At 39.9% G+C, this 24,101-nt stretch overlaps 1 long non-coding RNA gene across 1 annotated transcript in view; it reads left to right on the forward strand.

Moving 5' to 3' along the window:
• The window catches only part of LOC108637754, a 56,138-nt gene continuing 34,675 nt past the window's right edge, over nucleotides 2,639-24,101 (forward strand). The window contains exon 1 of the long non-coding RNA XR_001919254.1: nucleotides 2,639-2,947. This is a non-coding gene — a long non-coding RNA (uncharacterized LOC108637754). The remainder of the gene's footprint in view (nucleotides 2,948-24,101) is intronic.

The following is a 24,101-nucleotide window of genomic DNA, read 5'->3' on the forward strand; positions in this document are numbered from 1 at the left end:
CTACTATGTGCCGCCCTCATACCATCTGCTTAACATGTCACAGCACTTATCATGTGCCATTGTCATTGCTTGCTTACCTGTCATTTCCCCTATTAAACTCTGAGCTCCTTAATGGGACGTTCATGTTAGAGCCTCAGTTTTTATCATATGCCCTGGTTATTGTTGTTTAGTCACTAGATTGTATCTGATTCTTTTGAGACCCCATGGACTGTAGCCTGCCAGGCTCCTCTGTCCATGGAATTTCCCAGGAAAGAATACTGGAGTGGGCTGCCATTTTCTTCTCCAGGGGATCTTCCTGACTCAGGGATCAAACTCACATCTATTGCATTGGCAGGTGAGTTCTTTACCACTTATCCACCAGGGAAACCTATATCCCCTACTACACTGAAGTGAAGTAGTGAAATGAAAGTCGCTCAGTTGTGTCTGACTCTTTGTGACCCCATGGACCATACTGTCCGTGGACTTCTCTAGGCCAGAATACTAGAGTGGGTAGCTGTTCCCTTTTCCAGGGGATCTTCCCAACCCAGGGATCGAACCCAGGTCTCCCACATTGCAGGCAGATTCTTTACCAGCTGAGCCACAAGGGAAGCCCAACTACCTCACTGAAGGAAGTCCAAATTTTACTGAAAGCATGTAAGTAGAGAGACTCAGGGGACAGTCTGTTTCAAGAGGCATCAAACAGGAATCAGAGCAAAGCAGCAAGAAAAACCAAGAGCTTCTAAAGTTCCATGAGCACTGGAATGTACAAGACAGGTCCAAGGAGTAACCTGGTTACTTCTTGCAAACTGGCAAGAACCAGGAAAGGCACAGAGACAAGGCAGCAGTAAGCTCAGGGGTCAGACTTATGGGAGAAGACTGTGGCAAGAAAGTCAGGTCCTGGGGCAAAATCCTGCCTAGTTACGAAATCTCTTTTTTCAATAGCAGCCAATTCAAGGATATGGCCAACCAAAGACCCATCGTTTCATTAGGTGCGAAGGTATACCTCATAAGAGAAACATGTTAAAATTGTGAATGAAACAGAAAAAAAAAATAAAGTGAAAGTGTTAGTCACTTAATCGTGTCCAACTCTTTGAGACCACGTGGAATTCTCCAGGCAAGAATTTTGGAGTGGGTTGCCATTCTCTTCTCCAGGGCATCTTCCCGACCCAGGGATCCAACCTGGGTCTCCTGCATTACAGGCGGATTCTTTACCATCTGAGCTACCAGGGAAGCCCTAAAATTGTGAGTAGGTCTTAACAAAGTGACTTGTAATCCTCATCTGCTTCCTGCAAAGCAGCAAGTCCGAAGGAGCAGCTAGGCTTAGAGGAAGTCAATCCTTCTCTGAAAATTGAAGAGAAGTGGAAGGTGCACACCTGTACTTCATAGATGAATTAATCGCAAACATGTCTGCAGCTGTAGGTGAACTTTGGAGGACCCCTTGGTTTATCCAATGATTCATGAAAGGGTGCAGTCTTCACCTACCTCCTCTTCTGAGAACCTGAGCCACCACTCCTCAGCAATAGTATAGAAGCATGCCAAATCTCAAGGGGTCAACAATTTTATAGATTCAGGATCATCATAAAAATATAAAACAAAATGAATAAGGTCACCCACATGAAAGATGAGCTGCTTTATACTGTGGACACATTTTGGCCCCATTCTGTAACTCCACCATTTCCTATAACTGCTCTGTTTTGAGTGATGTACTGGGGAGAAGACCTGTGTGAGATATATTCAGCTGCCTGTCAGGAATAATTAAAACCAGTTGTGTTATTGCTTTCTTTAGTTCTAGCTGATTCTTTGATGCTTTGTGTCTATGCCAGAAAAATACCTCTTATAATCATCAGAGGCCAGTGTTTTCACAAAGATCACTGCAAGCTAATTAAGCAAATATGTGAAAAATAGTTTAAAATTATCTCAATTAGTAGAGTGTGTGTATACATACATCTGAAGTGGGGTTAAGGAGAGACTGTTAAAATAGTAACTGACTTGCAGAGTTAGTGACTTGGTGTCAGAGAACTACACATATATAGCACCTTTGTATGTTCATTAGGTTGGCATGATTTGTCCTTTTTCTAGGTGACAGGCTGTATCACTTACTGCAAATAAACATGCAGGAGCTGTCCAAGAAGAATGTGACTCTGTAATGGGCAAGAGAGATACAAAAATAATAATAAATTAGGATAAAAAGATTAAAATAATAGTATGTACAAAGAATTAAATAACATAGAGAATAGATTGACTTACTACATCTCTGGGATTGGAAGGAGTTCATACAGATTCCATTCATTCAGTACATATTTTCCGGATGCCTACTATGTGCCACACACTGCTCTATGGTCTCAGGATACACAGGGAGTAAAAGCCAAAAATAGCTGGCCTTGTGGAGCATGTATTCTAGAAGAGATAGTATTACAATAAATATAAATTAGTAAATTATTTTTTAATGTTAGAAAGTGGCAAATTTTGGAAAAAGAACAGGGAAAAATAGAGGAAAGTAAGGGGAATTGAGATTCATAGAGGGAGACTGTAATTTCGAATAGTGGCCAGGATTGGTCTTGCTTAGGACGTGACATTTGAGCACCAAGTTAAAAGGGTGAGGGCATTGGCTATATCGGTATTTAGCCAATACCCACACACGGGCAGCTGATGCAAATACTCCAAGTCTTGAGTGTGCCTGGGCTATCTGAGAAACAATAAGGAGGTTAGTGCAGCTGCAGCTGAGTGAATGAGGGAGAGAATGTAGTAAGAGAAGAGCTTTAGGGATATGCCTGGGGCCAGATCACACAGGGTCTGGTAGGTTATGGAAAGGATTTTTGTACTGACCGAGAATGGAGGACATTACAGAGTTTTGAGCAAAGAAGGGACATGATATGACCTGTGCTTTTAATTCTTCTGGCTGCTGTGTTGAGCAAAGGTAACAGTAGGGTGAGGATGGAAGAAAGGAGACCAGATAGACGAAGATGTGGTAAGTTATGGCTAATGGTCCAAATTCTACTTGTTGCTTTTTTGTAAATAAATGTATATCAGAGTATGGCTACACCTAATTGCACTAAAGTTGCCACAATGACAACATGGCCTACATTTACTAAATGGCCCTTACACACACACACACACACACACACACACACACACACACACATGAACCAAACAAAAAACCTATCCTAATCCCTAAATTATCATATTGCAGAAACTCAGGAGTAAAGTAATGGTGGCTCAGATCAGGGTGGCAGTAATGATGATACTGAGGAGTGTTTGATTCTGGCTATGTTTGAAATGACAGCCAACTTTATTTGCTAAACGATTGTGTGTGGGAATGTAACAGAGAGAAGTCAAAGATGAGTGTAAATTTTTTTTGACCTGAACCAGAACATTGTTTCTATCATTTGAGATAAGGAAAGTTGATAGTGAAACAGTTTTCATGGAGAGATCAGGAATTAGAACTGTTTAAGCTCAACAGTTGTGTGTTTTTAGATGACAATGACACTCAGTGAAGGTATTGAGAAGCCCATTGAATATGCAGGTCTGAAGTTCAGGAGAGAAGTCTGGGAGAAGTGGAAAATTAGCATAGAGATGGTATTCAGAGCCATGATCCTGGATGAGAGTGTAAAAGAATGAGTGAACATAGAATGACAAAGGAGCAGTTAAACGTTAAGAGAACGGGAAGAAGAAGAAAAACTGCAAAGGAGACTGAAGTGTGAACAATACTGTAAAGCTAGAGTGGAGCATTCTGGAAGCCAAAGCAAAGGAAGTATATCAAGGAAAACAAAGGAATTGGCTATCAACTCTTTCTAGTATTTTAAGTAAGAGGAGAACTGAGAATTGACCATGCAGTTTTGATAAGTAAGTAGGAACAAAAGCTGGGTTGGAGCATTTATTAATAAATATGGGAGGAAAAGAATTGTAGAGAATGAATATAAACAACTCGTTCAAGGGGTTCTACTAGAAAGGGAAACACTTGTGAGCAAATAAGGCAACATCAAGGAGATGACAGCACCCTTATGGCAGACAGTGAAGAGGAGCTGAAAAGCCTCTTGATGAAAGTGAAAGAGGAGAGGGAAAAAGTTGGCTTAAAGCTCAACATTCAGAAAACGAAGATTATGGCATCCAGTCCCATCACTTCATGGGAAATAGATGGGGACACAGTGGAAACAGTGTCAGACTTCATTTTTTTGGCCTCCAAAATCATTGCAGATGGTGACTGCAGCCATGAAATTTAAAGACGCTTACTCCTTGGAAGGAAAGTTATGACCATCCTAGATAGTATATTCAAAAGCAGAGACATTACTTCGCTGACTAAGGTCCATCTAGTCAAGGCTATGGTTTTTCCTGTGGTCATGTATGGATGTGAGAGTTGGACTGTGAAGAATGCTGAGCGCTGAAGAATTGATGCTTTTGAACTGTGGTGTTGGAGAAGACTCTTGAGAGTCCCTTGGACTGCAAGGAGATCCAACCAGTCCATTCTGAAGGAGATCAACCCTGGGATTTCTTTGGAAGGAATGATGCTAAAGCTGAAACTCCAGTACTTTGGCCACCTCATGAGAAGAGTTGACTCATTGGAAAGACTCTGATGCTGGGAGGGATTGGGCGCAGGAGGAGAAGGGGACAACAGAGGATGAGATGGCTGGATGGCATCACAGACTCGATGGATGTGAGTCTGAGTGAACTCCAGGAGATGGTGATGGACATGGAGGCCTGGTGTGCTGTGATTCATGGGGTTGCAAAGAGTCGGACATGACTGAGCGACTGAACTGAACTGAACTGAAGCAAGGGAAGTAAGGCTAAGAGGAGGGTATATTGTTTTTGTTTTTAAGAGGGGATAAATAGTTCGATTGAGTTTGTAGACTGATGGGAAAAATTTGGTAGAGAGGGAGACATTTGTGATTCAGGAGAGGAAATGGGAGAATTGCTAGAGCAATGTTATTGAGTAAGTAAGACAAGATGGGATCTAGTTTTCAAGTGAAGGAATTGACTTTAAATGGGAGAAAAATAGTATTATATGAGCATCAAGCAGCATATGGGTTCACTTGAGTTTCATAATCAAGAGCATTTGTCTTCAGTGCATTTTTTTGCATGAGTGAAAGCACAAATTAGGTAAAAAGATGAATTTAACCAAGGTTGTGGTTTTGTCAAGTGAATACAACAAGGAATTGAGGGTATATACAAAGAAGTGAGTATATTGATTGACTGTGGAATTTAAAATGAGTAAGTAGGGGAGAAAGAGAGACTATTAAGAAAGTTAGAGGCAGAGAAAAAACAGAAAGATCAATTGATTGGAGGTACTGGTGAAGTTGGAATTGGGGCAATAGAAGGATGAATGGAGGTTATGATCAGAGAATAAAATGAATTAAATTAAGATCATGGAGGGATTATTGGTAATGAGAAGGTCTAGGGTTATTGAATATATGAATGAAAGGCCCATAAGTTGTGGAGGACTGGATCCCTTGAAGAGAGGAGTTTAAGAAGCTGAGAGGCTGAAGTGCTGCGTTAAGTCATCTACTGTGTATATTGCAGTCATCAAAGAATGAAGACATTAGCAGTACTAGAGAGAGGGAAAGTGAACAAAGAACATAAATCTGTGGAAAATAAAGGGATATTTTCTAGGGGTTCATTAGTGACGTCAACAATGACAGATAATGAGTAATATAATTTATTTATATGTAACTCAAATCCTGAGAGTGTCTAGGGAGGAAAGAGAATGAGAATGATTTGCAAATAGCAGTGAGGAGCGTGGATGGAGCCAAATTCACATAAGATTTAAACTTTTAGCCGAGACTTCAAGGGCAAGTTGTTATTCTTGTGGCCTCGCCAACAAAAGAATATTACAGGCATAGTTGGGCATTTAATAACATGTATGAAGAAATGTAATTATATAAATCTGGCTAGGGTATCAGGATGGGGCATGGTGCTGCAGACGTAAACATACTGAGATATCGTTAGGCATGATGGAAGAAAATGAACTTGCTGAAATTTGTAGATTGCTTAAATTTGCAAATTGTGATGTCTTATATTAATACACTCAGATATTCCTAGAAGTAAACGGTTGTAGGACTATCTAAAGCTTTTAGTCAGGGCACTGACCTCATCAGACTTGCTTCATAAAGGTAAATCTTGCTACAATGTGAAAGTTATTGGAGGCAAAGAAGACAGACAGAAAGCTTCAGCAGTAATTAAAACTAGGACCTGAACTTAAGTAATGCCCATAAATAAGACCAGAGGAAACCCTTGGAAGGTAAAAACATATAAGAGTTGATTATTTTGATGCGGTTAATAAGAGAGAGGGGCTTCCCTGATAGCTCAGTGGTAAAGAATCTGCCTGCCAATGCAGATGTGGCTTTGATCCCTGGGTCAGGAAGATCCCCTGGAAAGAAATGGAAACCTACTCCAGTTTTCTTGCCTGGGGAATCCCATGGACAGAGACGCCTGATGGGCTATAGTCCGTGGGGTCGCAAAAAAGTTTGACACTGCTTGGCAAATAAACAAGACCAATGAGAGAAAGAAAGGAGTCAAGAAAGACTAGAAGATTTTTAATTATTGTCACTATCTATAAATATGTTACTTTTAACCAGTTTAGGAAATAAAGGAGAACAACTAAGACACCATGATAGATTACCCATCTTTAAATAGGCAGTCACACAGCAAAGTCTTAATGAGTACGCACTATGGTGTAGTTATTGTGTAGTTAGGTATTTATTTCTTTCATGGAACTCAACATTCTTTAACGTATCTTCAAGACTGCTGAGGATTCTGAGGAACCGATCATATTCTTTCCTCTAAATGGCTTATCCAATTTAGGAATAGACTCAGGAACCAAATATTACTTTATCATGTAATGTATCATGTGATGTGTCATGCATCTGCAGCCCACTTAAGCCCTCCTCACAAGCCCTGTCTCCCCTCTACAAGTCTAGATCTTGGGACTTGATTACCCTCATCTGCCCATTGCATTTCACCTCAGCAGTAAAGAATCAGAGCTGAAGATTTGATATTTGCCAAAACATTTACAAGGAGATCTACAATCTCCCTTGACCCAGGGATGATGCAGGACTGATGGGAAAGGGTTGTCAGGCCTCTACACTTTCTTTCCACAGTGAAACTAGAGCAAGAAAGAGAAGATAATGCCTACACTGGGAGTTCAGTCACTTCTCCCAATCTCAGTGAGGGAAGTTACTGCTTTTTCTGTGTGAAAGCATGAGTTAGAAGAGGATAATGGACAGAAATGCTCCCTTCCTCTCCTACTGATATCTCCTGAAAATGGAATGGAAATTTGTGCCTTCCTATTCCCTCATGGCTCAGCCGGTAGAGAATCCACCTGCAATGCAGGAGACCTGGGTTCAATCACTAGGTAAGGAAGATCTCCTGGAGTATGAAATGGCAACCCACTCCAGTATTCTTGCCTGGAAAATTCCATGGAGAGAGAAGCCTGGCTGGCTAGAGCCCATAAAGTCACAAAGACTGAGTATACATGCACACACATGTTTTTTTTTCCGTGGAAATTGAGGGATGGAGTAATATGCATTCCCAACATGGAAATATAATTGCAGGTTAAGTAGCTTAGTCATCTGTGAGCTCTAAATAGGAGAATGTGTCTCTCCCTCCCTGTATACAAAATGCAGGGTCAGGGCACCGAGAGAAATGGAAGATAGAAGATTCAAGAAATGTACTAGATCACTTTCTAGCTGGGTTACAAAGGAGAATTTTTAGTATATGGATGCAAGGGTGCCTTATAAAACTCAAGGCAGGGTACAACGGGGCCTCAGGATGCGACCAGAGGTAAGAAAGCCACTGAGAACCAGGAAATAGACCCTCTCCACCTTTAGCCTCTGCTTCTCTAGGCACATACACTGAAACTGAGCAGGGTTCTATGGTGCTTATGGGCACAAAAAACCTTTCTGTGTGCCGTTTCTTGATAACAAGAACAAGTTTCAGTCCGCCTCCTTGACCTTCCCTGAATTCCAATGAGCAAATTCAAACAATTTCTATTTAGGGAAGGGAGGGGATACAGAGTCAAAGGAGGAACAGTCAAAGGAAATAGTGAAGTCTTGAGGCAGTGTCTTGGTTCCCCTTCAAAGGATATACTTAACAATATCTTTGAGCTCTTTTGCAGATACTGAAACCCCCACCAGGTGGGAGAAGTTAACTGTATATATTGCCAGTTGAAACCAGAAGGTTGATGATGCTGACTCCCACTTGCTTCACCACCAGTCAATCAGAAAAATGCCCATGAGCTGATCATGCCCTCTTTGAACCATTGCTATAAAAATCCTTGCTTCCCCCTCCAGGTTGGGACAGACAGGTTTGAGGGCATTATCTTGCTGTGTCCCCCTTTGCCTGCCAAAGCAGTAAAGCTGTTCTTTTCTACTTCACTCAAAACTTTGTCTCTGAGATTTAATTCAGTGTCAAGGTACAGAGGCTGGATTCACCTTTGATGCTTCATTTTTCTCTTTCCCTGTGGGTGGCATTCTCTGCTTCCTCCTTGCATAACAGAAAACATGGGCAACCATTGCTTCTTGGTTTGTGTGTTCTGGATTTAGCCACAGGGAGTGGCTAACTCTTTCTCAGTAGCCCTTGATCTTGCTCTCAATTCTCATTTCACTGGAAAGAATCCCCAATGACCTGACATAGATCAGAGTCTCGCTTCTTGTCCCATCAGCTGTGCAATATGACTGTGGGTATCCAATCCTCTCCACACCAAATTGTGGGTGTAGTTGTGGAACACAGGTAAAAGAGGGGCAGAGCTGGGAAGATACTCCAAATTGTCTTCAGTGTCTGAGTGTCCTCAGCAATTGAGATCAGGAAATAACGAGAAAATTTTAAAACTTGTAACATCTTCATGCTATGCACTAGAGACGAAATGAAGCAGTCTCTTGATAGGGACTCTTAAAATGAGAATCTTGGGAAGGCAGCCAACACCTGCACTTGGGACTTTCGCCAGATGAAGAAGGCTGCAATTTTTCTGCACTACAGGATTAAATTTGTATACAGAAAGGATTTGGGTTATTGTAAGATAAAAAGGATGTCCTGGAAGAATGTCTAGTTCTCACCCCCTCTAGGAATATTTGTCAAGAAGGAAAAAGGAATGCAGCAGACAGGCCCTCTGTGTCTGCCAGATGTTCTCTGACGATATATATTGTTAAAAACTGAATTTAAATTACGAAGCCAGCCCACCAAACAATGAAATATCCAATGGCCTGTTGATTCCCATTCATCAGGCCTCTCTGGGTGTTGCACTGGGTCAAGCTACCATTTCTTGATGTGAAATTTTAGTCTGTCTTTGGAATATTAGCCCTTCAGCCCTTTGCCTGGCTCAGAAGGTATATGAGAAGTACTTTCTTTTGTCGTTTCCTCAACTCCACTCTTTGAAATTTCTTTTGAAGTGGAAAATAATAATAGTAATAAACACTCAGTGAATGGTTAAGTTCTTTATTTCCGTGATTTCATGTAGTTCTTTTGACAGTCCTGTGAGATAGGAAACTGAGTATTTTTAAATTTATTTAAAAATAAGCAAACATTAAAGAAATGCATATCAAAACTATTGCAATGAGTTATTACCTCACATGGGTCAGAATGGCCATCATTAAAAAGTCTCCAAATGATAAATGCTGGAGAGATAAATTCTTACTGTTGGTGAGAATGAAAATTGGTGCAGCCACTATGGAGAACAGTATGAAAATTTCTTAAGAAACCAAAAATAGAGATACTATATGATCCAGCTACCCTATTCCTCTGCATATCCAAAAAAGATGAAAGCTCTAATTCAAAAAGTTACATACGCTTAATGTTCATAGCAGCGCTATTTACAATAGCCAAGATCTGGAAGCAACTTAAATGTCTACCAAAAGATGATAAATATATAAATATATATATATATTGCAGCAACATGGATGGACCTAGAGATTATCTTACTAAGTGAAGTAAGTCAGAAAGAGAAAGAGATACTCTATGATATTCCTTGTTAAGTGGGTGCAAAAATATTTGCGGTTTTGGACCATGGATTTTAAATCATTATAACTAAGCTCGAATGTGTCTTTATTAATCAAAATAGGAACCATTACAATCAACACATTTTTACTAATGAGAAATAAGTTGGTTTATTCATGTAGCATAAAAATCCATGCTTCAGGGTTTGACACATTCTTGGAAAGCATTTTCTGCCTCCTGTTGGTTGTGGAAGTGTTTTCCCTGCAAAAAAGTTGCTGAGATGTTTGAAGTAGTGGCAGTCAGTTGGTGAGAGGTCAAGTGAATATGGCGGATGAGGCAAAACTTTGTAACCCAATTCATTCAACTTTTGAAGCGCTGATTGTGCTATGTGGTGTCAGACATTGCTGTGGAGAATTGGGCCCTTTCTGTTGACCAATGCTGGCTGCAGGCATTGCAGTTTTTGGTGTATCTCATTGATTTGCTGAGTGTACTTCTCAGATGTACTGGTTTCGCCAGGATTCAGAAAGCTATAGTGGGTCAGACAGGTAGCAGACCACCAAACAGTGACCATGATATTTTTTGGTACAAGTTTAGCTTTGGGAAGTGCTTTGGAGTGTCTTCTTGACCCTCTCATTGAGTTGGTCATCACCAGTTGTCATATAAAATCCACTTTTCATCACATGTCACAATCCAATCCAATAGAGAAATGGTTTGTTGTTGTAAGAGAAGATGACACTTCAAATTGATGATTTTTTTTTGATTTGTGATCAGCTCACAAGGCACCCACTTGTTGAGCTTTTTTACTTTTCCAATTTGCTTCAAATGCTGAATGACCATAGAATGGTTGACATTGAATTCTTGGGCAACTTCTTGTATAGCAGTTAAGAGGGTCAGCTTTGATAATGGCTCTCAGTTGGTCATTGTCAGTTTCCAATGTCTGGCCACTGTGCTCTTCACGTCTCTTGTCTTCTTTGCAAAACTTCCTAAACCAGCGCTGCAGTGTATATTCATTAGCAGTCTTGGGTCAAATACACTGTTGATGTTTTGAGTTACCTCTGCTGCTTTATGACCCATTTTGAACTTGAATAAGAAAATCACTCAAATTTTCTTTTTGTTTAACATGATTTGTTTAACATAACTAAAATAAACAGCAAGTAATAAGCAATTAGCAAAAAAAACCATAAAGCAAGAAATGCACTTTAAAATGATATATAACTTAACCACATTTAAGAATGTATTCCAATATCAAATGGCAAATTTCAACAATGTAAAAACTGCAACTATTTTTGCACCAATCTAATATATGTGGCATCTAAAATATGATACAAATGGACTTATTTACAAAACAGAAATAGATCCACAGACATTGAAAACAAACTTGTGGTTACCAAAAGGGGAAGTGGAGAGAAGGGATAAATTAGTAGTTTGAAATTAATATATACACACTGGCGGTGGTTTAGTTGCTAAGTCATGTCCGACTCTTGCGATCCCATGGACTGGAGCCCATCAGGCTCCTCTGTCCATGGGATTTTCCAGGCAAGAATACTGGAGTAGGTTGCCATTTCCTTCTCCAGGGGACCTTCCCAGCCCAGAAATCGAATCCGGGTCTCCTGCACTGTCGCAGATGATTTACCAACTGAGCTATGAGGAAAGCCCACATATACACACTACTATATGTAAAATAAACAATAAGGACCTACTGTATAGCATAAGGAGCTATATTCAATATCTTGTAAAAACCTGTAATGGAAAAGAATCTGAAAAGAACATATATATGTGTGTATATATATATATATATATATATATATATATATATACATCTGAAACTAACATAACATTGTAAATCAATTATACGTCAATAAAATAATAAATATTAAAAAAAATAAGTAAATAAACAAATGCCAAACACACATCTTCTATGCCAGGCTTTTCATTCCTCATCACAAGGATTATGTTTCAGTGGTCGCTAATCTGAGGACAGGGCCCAAACAGAGATGAATGAGAAACCTTAACCCTCTGTGGAATGTGAGCAGGTCCTGGGACCATAAGCTTGGCTTCAGAAGAAATGGTTTGAGGAGCCAGGAGCCCAGACTGTCCACAGTGGAGGATTAGCTCCTTGACTAAGGAAAGATGAACACTCAATGCGGGCTCTAATCTGGGGCTTGGGTGTATGATGCATGTGTCACTCTTTCCCTCCCAGGTTCAAACAATGGTGATCAGGAATAAGGGTGACTCAGTGCACAAACAGGCATATTCACATCTAAATGTCCCTGGGAAGTTATGGTGGATTGCTTTTAATCTGAAATGTGATCCCTTCTACAGATGCCCGCCTTGTAGAGCATAATGACGGTCACCTCATTTTCAGTCCAGTTGTGATTGCCCCCATTTGCTTTAGTGGGCAAAGTTCTCTCTCTTCCCTCAACCTTTAAGTCCCCACTAACCATATTCCACCCTCTGTGATTACTTTCCTGGGGGGCTTGGAAAGAAGGTTAATTATTGTCTCCTTACTTTAATTTCTGTGCTGTGCTGTGCTAAGTTGCCTCAGTCATGTCTGACTCTCTGTGATCCCATGGACCACAGCCAGCCAGGCTTCTCTCCATGGGATTCTCCAGGCAAGAACACTGGAGTGGTTGCCATGACCTCTTCCAGGGGATCTTCCCGATCCAGGGAATCCCCATCTTTTATGTCTCCTGCATTGGCAGGTGGGTTCTTTACCACTAGCACCACCTTCAATTTCTACTTTCAGTTGAACAACAGTAACCCAAGTTCTCTCCCATTCCACTTCTATCCTTTAACTTTCAGTTCAGTTCAGTTCAGTCGCTCAGTCGTGTCCGACTCTTTGCGACCCCATGAATCACAGCATGCCAGGCCTCCCTGTCCATCACCAACTCCCGGAGTTCACTTAAACTCACTCCATCGAGTCAGTGATCCCATCCAGCCATCTCATCCTCTGTCGTCCCCTTTTCCTTCTGCCCCAAATCCCTCCTAGCATCAGAGTCTTTTCCAATGAGTCAACTTTAGGAAGGTTTAAATAAAGCTGGAGTCTCCCAGAGACCTATAGTCTAGGTTCTTCTTTCTTTGCCATTCCTGAAAAGACCAGGCACGCTCTTGCCTATGGGCCTCTGCATTTGCTCTTTCCTCTCCTCGGTATGTGCACATGACTTACCTTTTTACTTTCTTCAGGTTTCTACTATAAAGTTCTTTACTAAAGAGGATTTCCCTAATTCTCCTCTTCCCTTTCCTCCTCATTTTCCGTATTTCTCCCCAAAGCATTATCAGTATCTAACATTATGTCAGCAATATACCATGGATATATCTGTTTATCTCTCTACAATAGAATATAGGCTCTGGAAAGCATTGCCTTAGCTGTTTTACTGTTACCTGCAACATTCAGTAGAGGGCTGTCCCAACATAGATGATCAATGACTATTTTCTGAATGAGTAAATGAAATGCAACCATCAGAGTAGTTTAGAAAAAAACCCTAAAACATCAAAACAAAACATAATAGCAACCAAAACCCTTGCATGTGACAATAAGGGTCCTGTGATTGAATACATTTTTAAATTTATTTTCTTGTACTTTTATATCCTGGGTATCAGGCTTCCTTATAAATTCCTTGTTTTCTCACAGTTCTAAAGCTCAGTCAGCTTCCCTGCATTGCCACATATACTCCCAACCCCTGAAAGCCTTCCCTATTTTTACAATGCCAGGAAGGAGTGACATAACAATACATCTGGTGACCCACTTAGAATGGGCCACACTTAAAACTATCCTGTGTTAAAGGGGACTATTTTAAATGGACCACCCTGTATGTTATATTAGATGGTGATTTTCTGCCAATGAACTCAGAAGTGTTTTATAAATAAAATGATGATGTTGGAGAAAATTATTCTCTTTTTTCTTTTTAATTCACATGGAAAATTTTATTGTACAAACCTTCTGCTCAGCTGTGCAATGACAAAGCAATGTGGCCCAAGAAGATGGATCTTCTGGTTCAGAATCTGCCTGTTATGATTTGTTGCTGCTAAAAAGTAGGCTTCAGCTTTAGGGGGGAACTTAGAGAAGACTAGATTCCATTGAAGCAAGCTTCTAGGTAACAGCATGCATCCTCTAAACACTTCCTGCTTCCTAGAGGGTTTTTACTGGGTCCCCGAAAGGAAACTCAAGTTCGTTTCTTGAAGAGGAAAGAAAGAGAAAACAAAAAGCAGAGTAATGTACAGCTGTTCCACAAGAATGCAGTTGCTGGATATCTCCTGACAGGGGGTTCTGTTGTGCTTTGAAGAAAAACATGAATATTCAAGCTCAGAATGAGCTTCTGTAATATAAAAATTAAAACTCTATTCCAAACCTTCACTCACATCTAAAGCCAAGCCCTTTGAGATGTGTGGTAGGGATCTGTTTACTTTGTATGGAAAATCATTTTCTTTTTATTAGCAAGCTTCAGGGTATCCTGACCATCTGAAAGGCTGTTACCTCTCAGAGGGCAGTCATGGGGCATTCTTGGCAGGAACAGGGGCCAGAAAGACTGGAAATCTTATTTTGCAACATTTTCTGCCTGGCGTTTAAAGTCAAAGAAGACAAATGGTTCTGATAAGTTCAGCAGTACCTTTCCATTTGAGTTGCCTTACTGTCCCAAGCTGACCTGGGGAGGTTAAAAACCAAACCAAACCAAAATAAACAAAAAATAAAAACAGAAACTGAAACCAACATATCTTGAACAACTGTTTCCTTTCTCTGCAAGCAAATTTGAGCCAGTAGGAGGTAACTGTTCTCATCCTATTTTCATCACGAAACCAAGCACAAGATTTCTTCATGGGTCAGTTACTGGACTCAGGATGGAATGGAGGATAGTGAGGGATTTAGTAATCTTTAGATACATTTTTAATTCCATCTTTCCCTTGCTGTCACCGTGCCCAGGTCTGCCTTCCTGCTGTTGTTTAATTGTTCACCTTTAAGAAGTAGGCCATTCTGACTTCTCATTTTATCAAATTCCACCAAGAGACCTCTTTTGACAGATATGCCTTGAACCTTCCGATTCACCGTGGTGTCCCCATTTCTCACTTAGAGCAAAGATTTTCCAGGGACCCAAGTACTCTACTGTTGGAATTAGGTACTTTTTTCCATCTCTCTACTGTTACAATTAAGTCAAATAAACTCTCCCCAGAAACCTTCTGACTTTCCTGAGCTGCCAGATCACCCCTTGATTTCCTACACCAGAGACTAAACCCTTGAGTTTCAGTAGCCTGTAGGTTCCTTGGTTCAACGGCAACCCCTCCAGTGGCCAGCTCCCTCTGCCTTTCAAATGCCTTCTAATTCACACATCCTTTTCACTGTTATTTACCATCTATTCACTAACATCAAATCCACTCTTTGTTCATGTTTTTTTAGCCATCAGCCCTCCTAGTGCCATTTGTTGAGTGATCCTGTCAGTCACCTCTGGCTCATCACAGCATGAATATGTTCTAACCCCACACTTCCATATGGCCTCATGATATTATTATAGTTGCATTCTCTGTCTACAGTAGGCAAAACAAAACACATGCTGTAAGAATGGATGCTTTCTCTTTGGCCCTGCCGCCTGGTATGTATGATTTTACTTCTCCCGTCAGGGATCGAACCTGCTCCCCCTCCAGTAGAAGCGTGGAGCCTTAACCACTGGACTGCCAGGGAAATCCCAAGAGTGGGTATATTTTAAGCTGGTTCCCAAGGCAGACTTTAATAGAAAATGAGCTAGGTCACCTTTAGGATCTTTTCCAACCATTGGCCTCTACTTGGAATGGGATTTCCTGATAATTAATAATTCTCTATCAGATCACATAAAATACCTGCTTCTGGATCTTGCTTTTAGGTCCTTAGACTACATAGGTGATGATTTTAAGTAGAGACTGTAAGGAAATCTCAGCAGTGTACATGTTAATCCCAAGTGTACCATAGAGTTTGGGGGTAAAGGTAGGGGACCAAGTGAAGATGGTTTTATGTAATAATTATGTCTGACTCTTTGCGACCCCATGGACTGTGGCCTGCACCAGGCTCCTCCATCCATGGGATTTTCCAGGCAATAGTACTGGAGTGGGTTGCCATTTCCTCCTCCAGGGGATCTTCCTGACTCAGGGATTGAACCTGGGTCTCCTGCACTGCAGGCAGATGCTTTACCCTCTGAGATACCAGGGAAGCTCATGTAATAATTAAGCTATCATTTATTGAGGAACTACTTCAGACCAGGCACTAATTCCTTATTTTACATACATTCTCTTAATTAAAAGTGGCTAGAGACTTACAATTCAGTTATCAATGAATTCTACCTTCTGGAATTTATTTCCTCAACAGCTATTTTTCTGTATGTGATATTTAGAGCACAAACCTAAGAAGCTGAGGAATCTGTGCTCAATTTTTTGCTCTTTTATTGGGGATAAAAATCTTAATGTCTTAAAATAAGGTCATCAATTTGTCATCTGTAAAGTTTGGGAATGATAATATGTATTTAATGTTATTGATGTGCCAAGTAAATTAGATATTATGATCAAGATGGGAATTACAGTGATTGTTTTATGGTAGGTGTTTAATAAATGAGAGCAGTGGTTATAATATTTACCTAGATATGTTTCTGGCAAGGGAGGAGGCACCCAGAGCCAAAACTTGTTGGTACTAAAATTCTTTATTTGGGGGATGACATCACCAAGGTGATGGCATAGATTAATTCTAACTTTGCTCCCCCTTAGAAGAATCTGACTAACATCTATTCAAGGACAAGATACCACTATGGAAAACAGTATGAAAGATCCTTAAAAAATTACAAATAGAAGTTGTATATATGCACATAACAGAATATTATTCAGCCAATAAATGAAATTCTACCATTTAGAACTTGAGGGCATGATGCAAAGCAAAATAAATCAGTCAGAAAAAGACAAATACTATATGATCTCACTTATGTATCAAATCTAAAAAAAAGAAAAAAAAAAGCCAAACAAAACCAAGCTCATAGCAAAAGCTCTTGTGATTACCAGAAGAGTGAGTTTGATAGAGGGAAAATTAAAGGAAGGTGATCAAAACGCACAACCCTCCAGTGTAATTACAACATGAGACTGTAACTAACTCTGCGGAATGATATATAGAATAGTTGTTAAGAAGGTAAATATTGAGTCTTCATCCATAAAGAGAAATTTTTTTCCTTTTTTCCATTCTTTTCTTTTTATTGTGTCTATATGAGAAGATGGATGTTAGCTAAAACTATTGTGGAAATCATTTCACAATAGATATAAATCAAACCATCATGTTGTATGCCTTAAACTTATACAGTGATGAACATAAATTATTTCTTAGTAAAACTGGAAAAAAATTCTTTAAGGTTTGTGAACAAAAAGGTATATCCTGATTTGTAAAGGTTCTGAACGCCTAATGGACCCATGGGTGTTCACAGAGTTAGGGAGGAAAGTGGATGGGGAGGTCATAAACACCCCACCTCAAATGGGGTCTTTAACAGTAAACCAAGGTTCACTTGCAGAGCTCCCACAACAAATGAGCATATGGTGAGCATTTGAGAGAGGAACACACATCCATGGAGGAAACTCTTTAAGTTTTGGGAATTTGGGAAGAATAGGGGAAAATGTCTTAGAAATGAGAAGAAATGAGAAAATTAAGGAAATCCTCAGAGGTTTATTCTTTGATAAAAATTGCAAATAGGAGTTTATGTCTGCATTTAAACCTCTGGGCTAAGATGCATTCCTCCACACTATGACCTGGTGAAAACAGATCTGTGTGCCCTTTAATCCATGACCACTGTAGATCAAGTTACCTCTTTGAAAGAACTTTTTCTTTCTCTGGCCAACTAAATGAATTGAAATTGATGTACTTAATTGTTTTCTAAATTGCAATTTTTCTCCCCCAGATGTTTTTTATCAATGTTGAGCCCAATGGGCTCTGTCAGTCACATGGGGAGATGAAGTCATGTGGTAATAAAAGGGAAGGGGTAGGGGCAGGAAGGGAAATACCATACAGCATATTGTCTAATTGAAAAATGTGCCCATAAATGCTGAACTTGAAACCTCTCTCTCCCCAAGGGCTACTCACAACAAACAGTATACACATATTTGGCACTGAAAACATTAGACTTCTCCCTTTTCTTCATTATTAATTCAGGCCAATGCAAGCATTTCCTTCTATTGTCATTCTTGGGTGAAATCACTGTACTGGAATTGTGAAGCAAGGTAGCAAAATTCCAAAGTGAAAGCTTAAATGTGGAAGGTAGGAGCATCAGGGCTGGAGGGTGATGGTTAGGGTAATGGTGATGAAGGATAGTATGAGTTCTAACCTTACAGAGGTGAGAATGAGAAATAGCAATAATATCAAAGGACATTTCTGAGAAGCAGTTGCTAACGCCAATGCAACCTGAAACAGAGGAGGATATGGGCGGGAATATGTTACTTGGGAAAGTCAGACAGTCTCAGGCTCGAATGCATACCAACGAAAGCTTGAAACACAACTGGGTAGAGTGGGAAGGACAGACAAAAGGGGAAGGGTGGATGTGTTTCTCATAGCAGGAAGGAGAGGGCTGCAGATGTAGGACCCATGTCAGCATTTGAGAGAGACAGGAAGATGAGGAGAGAGAGCAGATGCTCACAAACAAACCTAAAGAAGTGAAAGAAGACCCCCTCCACCAATCCCCCATGTCAGTCACTCAGTCATGTCCAACTCTGTGCAACCCCATGGACTGTAGCCCACCAGGCTCCTCTGCCCTTGGAATTATCCAGGCAAGAATACTGGAGTGGGTTGCCATCTCCTTCTCCCTGAGCACAGAAGAATTGATGCTTTTGAACTGTGGTGTTGGAGAAGACTCTTGAGAGTCCCTTGGACTGCGAGGAGATCCAACCAGTCCATTCTGAAGGAGATCAGTCCTGGGATTTCTTTGGAAGGAACGATGCTAAAGCTGAAACTCCAGTACTTTGGCCACCTCATGTGAAGAGTTGACTCATTGGAAAAGACTCTGATGCTGGGAGGGATTGGGGGCAGGAGGAGAAGGGGACAACAGAGGATGAGATGGCTGGATGGCATCACTGACTCAATGGACATGAATCTGAGCGAACTCTGGGAGTTGGTGATGGACAGGGAGGCCTGGCGTGCTGCGATTCATGAGGTTGCAGAGTCGGACACGACTGAGTGACTGAGTGACTGAACTGAACTGAACCCCCCATAGTAGAAAATAAATGGGAACTGGCTGCAGTACAAAAAGAAGTTCCTTGAGAGTTTTTTCTTGTCCTCCACCTATCATCACTTGCCCTGTACTTTACCCTGACTATGTAAAATAGGTCCAGTTTTTTAGACATTGTAGGAAATGACTTCTAACCAATAGGATGGTAACTAAAAGGTTTTTATTAGCCCGCACTGTCAAGAAGTCCTCTCTCTTGTATCAGAAAAAAAGCCTCTTTCCTCTTGTTCCATCATCACTGAAGGAGGACACCTGGTCATTATAGAAGAAATCTAATGAATCACTCATTTTTCACTCATTCAATTTAGCAGTACCTCACGTTTGACAAAAACAAACTCCAGGGACTTCTTCAAGTTCTTTGATTGCACTGGAATCTAAATGAATCGACCCCTTCTTTGAAATATGAGGACTACTGCCCAAATTTATAATCCTTTATAATTTTCTTTGTAGTGATACTGGAGTAACCAGATTCAAGCTGCATGAGAGTTAGAGTCAGCCATACATAATACCAAAGCTTTAGAGGGAAAAAATCACAGTGTATTAAGACTTGGATGATGGGAGTTTTGTCTGGGCTGTAAAATTTACCTTAAATTCTCAGTTCTTCTTTGAATTAAAATCATCATCATTATCACCATCCTCACTTTTTCTCTCATCTTATTCTTCTTTGTCTTTTCCCCTTATTTTGCCTCTTCTCCTTTCTATCTTCTTCCTCCTTCTTTTCTTTTTTCTTTTCTTGCTTCTTTTCCCACTTTTTCTTTTTTTTTTCCCCTTACTTCCCTTGGCCCTCCTCCTTCTTTTCTTTTTCTTCTTCTCATTATATTTTTCTTTTCCTCTTTTTCCTTTTCTTCTTCCTCCTTCACTTTTTCTTCCCCATCCCCAGTTCTTCCTTTTTTACTCTATAATTTGTAAAGTCTTCATTCTGTCCCAAGATTTAGAGAAGCATTTTACCATGTCATCTCATTTCATCTAGGTAATAGCCCTAGATATTATATTTAGATGAAGAAATTGGCAAAGAAATAAGTAGCTTACCCACCCACATGGCTAGTAGATGTGACTCTGGGTCTCTATGACTCCAACTCAATGCTCTTAGCAAGATTTTCCCTAAGAAAGGATGAAAAGTATAGGAGGGAGAAAAAAATAAAAAATTATACTTATTTAAATTTGCAATTTTAGAAAATAAAAACATTTTTACTTATGAAAATTTGGAGTAAAATGAGCTGAGATAATTGAAACATTATAGGATAAGTATCTTTTAAGAGAAAAACTGTAAAGAAGAAATCATAGAGGTGCAACAATACCTTGAAATACAGAAAGGTCTTTAAAAGTATAAATAATTATTTATTAAATCTCACAGTAGATTCTCAAGAATGAATAAATGCGCTATTAAAAAGGACTTAATTATTCTAATTTATTTGCATATATTATGATCAGCTATCAAGAACAGAAGACCAGGGACTTCTCTGATGGTTCAGTGGCTAGGACTTCACACTCCCAATGCAGGGGGCTCGGTCAAGGAACTAGATCCCACATGCTGCAACTAACAGTTTGCATGTCACAACTCCTGTATGCTGCAATGAAGACTCGATGCAACTAAATAAAAATAAACTATTGAAACAAAAAAGAAGACTGAATTATAGCTGCTTTACACTTTACTAAAAGAAGTCTGGAGATAAACTTTTCCAGGGCAGTAGGAATGGCTCAGTTATGTTATCAAGACCCATTTTTCCCTCTATTTTTACTCTACCATTGTCAGCATATTGGCTTTTGGTCCTTAGACTTGTATCTCATTATGCTAAGTTAACTGCCACAGTTCCCAGCTTCACATTCTCATCTCATGACATTTAGGAATAGAAGGAAAGTTTTCTTCCTTGTGTGATTTTTGTCTTCTTTTTTTAAGAAAGAAAATAGTTTCCAGAAACTTCCTCCTCCCTGCCCCCCCAGCAGGCTTTCTCTTATGTTTCGTTAGCTAGAGCTGAGTCATATGACAACCTCTAATCACTTGCAAAGGGAATGGAATAGCAAGTGGGGCTGGAGAAGGGGTTACACTTCTTCAAAAGTGTGGAGTCTGCTTGCTACCTAAATTACACTTGAAGTTTATTTAACAGGTAAGGGGTGGGGAGGTGGATGTTGGGTAAATAATTAACGGTGTTTGCTATACTACCTTATTTATTTCACATGGAAAAATGCCTTCCTTAGTCTCCCTCAACTGAGAGCAGACTCGAATGGAATATTTTGCCTAATGGACACAAAGATGGTGAGGAAGCAAGAATCCCACGAAATATTATAGTTAGTTAGACTCTTCCTTTCAAACTTTCAGCTATTCTGTTCTTATTCCAATCTAAATACTAGGAGGGCTTTGAGCAGGAAGGTGGAGGAGAATGATTCAAAATTAAAGAGCAAGACAAGCTTTATTTTTTTGAGAGGATGTGGACAAGTGAGAGATAGGTATGTAAGTAAGTAAACATGTGTCACTAAAGATGGATGAAGCTTTACATTCGCTACAGCACATGAAGAAACAGCTAATGACAGTCGTGACAAGGGGTGAAGTAGTCAGAGGCTCAGAAAAGTCCTGAAAGATTCAGTGATAGCCTTCTTACTCTTTTTTGGTGAACCCAACACAGTGAGCCAAGGGCCTCAAGGATAATCTAATATCTAAGACAATCAACACCAGCAACAATAACAATATTAATGCATAGTGCTATGTGTCAGGCATTGTTTTGAGCACTTTATCTATGTTGTCAATTAACTGTTGACATTGCACTGTGAGGTATCTATTATCATTTCAGTTTTCAAATGAGGAAACGAAACTGTGGCATGGACAGGTTAAGAAATTTCCCAAGCTTACACAGTAAAAGGCAAGTTTGTGTTTTGTTGGTTTTGGCTTCTTACATTCTTTTAATGTATTATTCATGTGCATCTGTTTTATGCCCAATGATTGGCTCTTTCAAATAATCACATCAAGAGGCCTAATAACATCTCATTCCTTAACAACAGATACAGGAAAATGTGGTTATTTATGGACTTTACTCTTAAGCAAGGAGATCAAATCAGTCAACCTTAAAGGCTATCAACCCTGAATACTCGTTGGAAGGACTGATACTGAAGCTGAAGCTCCAATACTTTGGCCACCTGATGCAAAGAGCAGACTCACTGGAAAAGATCCCAAAGCTGGGAAAGATAGAAGGCAGGAAAAGAAGAGAGTGACAGAGGATGAGATGGCTGGATGGCATCACCAATGCAAGGGACATGAACTTGGGCAAACTCTGAGAGATGGTGAGGGACAGGGAGGCCTGGCATGTTGCAGTCCATGGAGTTGTGAAGAGTCAGACATGACTGGGCAAATAAACAACAAGAATAATTACTCTTAAGCATGCTTTGGAAATTATTAGTGTTAATTTAATCAAGGAACTGTTTCAGCCACAATCACATAATTCAAAGTAAACATCAGTTGAGTTAAGGCAATGCAGGCAGACTGAAATAAATCAAACCATTCTGAGCAATTAATCTATATATTTCACTTGTATCACAACAATAATCTGAATGGCAAAATGTTGTATATTATCTCATAATCCTTAATGACAGTGTAATGGGCCTTTTGACATTTATGGTGATTACTCTGAGACTAGGAAGACAAAGGACTTGATTCAGTGAAGGTTTATCCACTGGCTTATTTCGTCTCTCTTGTTTCTTGAGATCACTTTTCAGTTTAGAGTTTACCAGGGACATCATGATTGCATTTTCAGTTAGCAAGGAGCAGTGCAATTTTTTGAGAGGAAGGCATGGTTCCTTGGCAGCACCTGTGCTTTTGATAGTCATGGCTTCTTCAACTCTTTTCCTTTCACCAATTTGAAGACTAATGAGCTTGGATCAATTTCAGAACCACAACCAAATATTTTAAACCTTGCAGTTGTAAGTTTTACATTTTCATTCACTTGAATCTATAACTTCATTACATTACAATCAGCAGGAACATTCACCAATCTAGTTCAAACATTTTTGGATGTCTTGTCAAGGATCTGTTCATTGTTAGAATTCTCTGTTGTTAGAATAACCAACGACCTTCTTGTGATACAGCTGGGCCCAGTACAATAACTCATGTTCCCTCAAGAATGGTACATCCAAAGCTACTAGTCCCTAGTTCGTCTAGCCGCTGCCATCTTGTAAAGGCGAGAGATTGACTTTTAAACCAGGTATTCTATCTCCAGAGTTCATGTTCTTAACCCCTACACTATCTTTTCTCTCTAGAATCTGTGTTTTTCACCACTAAATTAGAATACTAAAATTGTAGCAGGTTTATAAATGAAAAAATACAGCCAAATAGAAAAGATCAATCAAGATGGTGTTATGGGGTTGAGAAGAATAGGACACACATGGCAATGATGAACTGGAAGGTTTGGGGAAAGAAATAAGGGACAGTTATATTTTGAATGGAAACATGTTGGAGAAGGAGAAAGTCACAGATAAATAATCAGATGTATTTCAAGTTGGCTGCTAACCAACTGAGTTCTTAAGTTTCCCACCTGAGAGTAAAGTGGGTTAATGGGGTTGTTGTCCTGGCAACTTTTTTATACGTTCTCTCTCACCATCTCTTTGGACTCTGTGGTTCACATGACCACGGCATCACTATGAAGCTGTTCTATAAGACTACTTTGTCCTGACATGGAGAAAGGACTTTCTGATATCCCAGACACCTTCTGTGTGAGGACAAATGAGAGAGGTCTTCATTTTGGAAGCATTTCTTGTCTAACCAGGGATGTAGCCCCCAGTGACAGCCTCTCCCTATCAGATGATGGATGGGGCAGTGAGCCAGCTAGCCATGGTCCTAAAGCAATACCAAGATACCTTTGAGGCTTAATTCATAATGTAGTAGATTCTTCTGCTTGTCACATGGCAAGGCTGAAGGTACTTTAGAATCTTGCTTTCATGGTCTGGTGGTGAAGAGCATTTTGGGACAGCAATTCAATTATCCCTTTTTAACGAAGAAGTAAATCAGAA

This window comes from Capra hircus, chromosome 16 (genome assembly GCF_001704415.2).
Source record: "Capra hircus breed San Clemente chromosome 16, ASM170441v1, whole genome shotgun sequence".
Taxonomy (NCBI): domain Eukaryota; kingdom Metazoa; phylum Chordata; class Mammalia; order Artiodactyla; family Bovidae; genus Capra; species Capra hircus.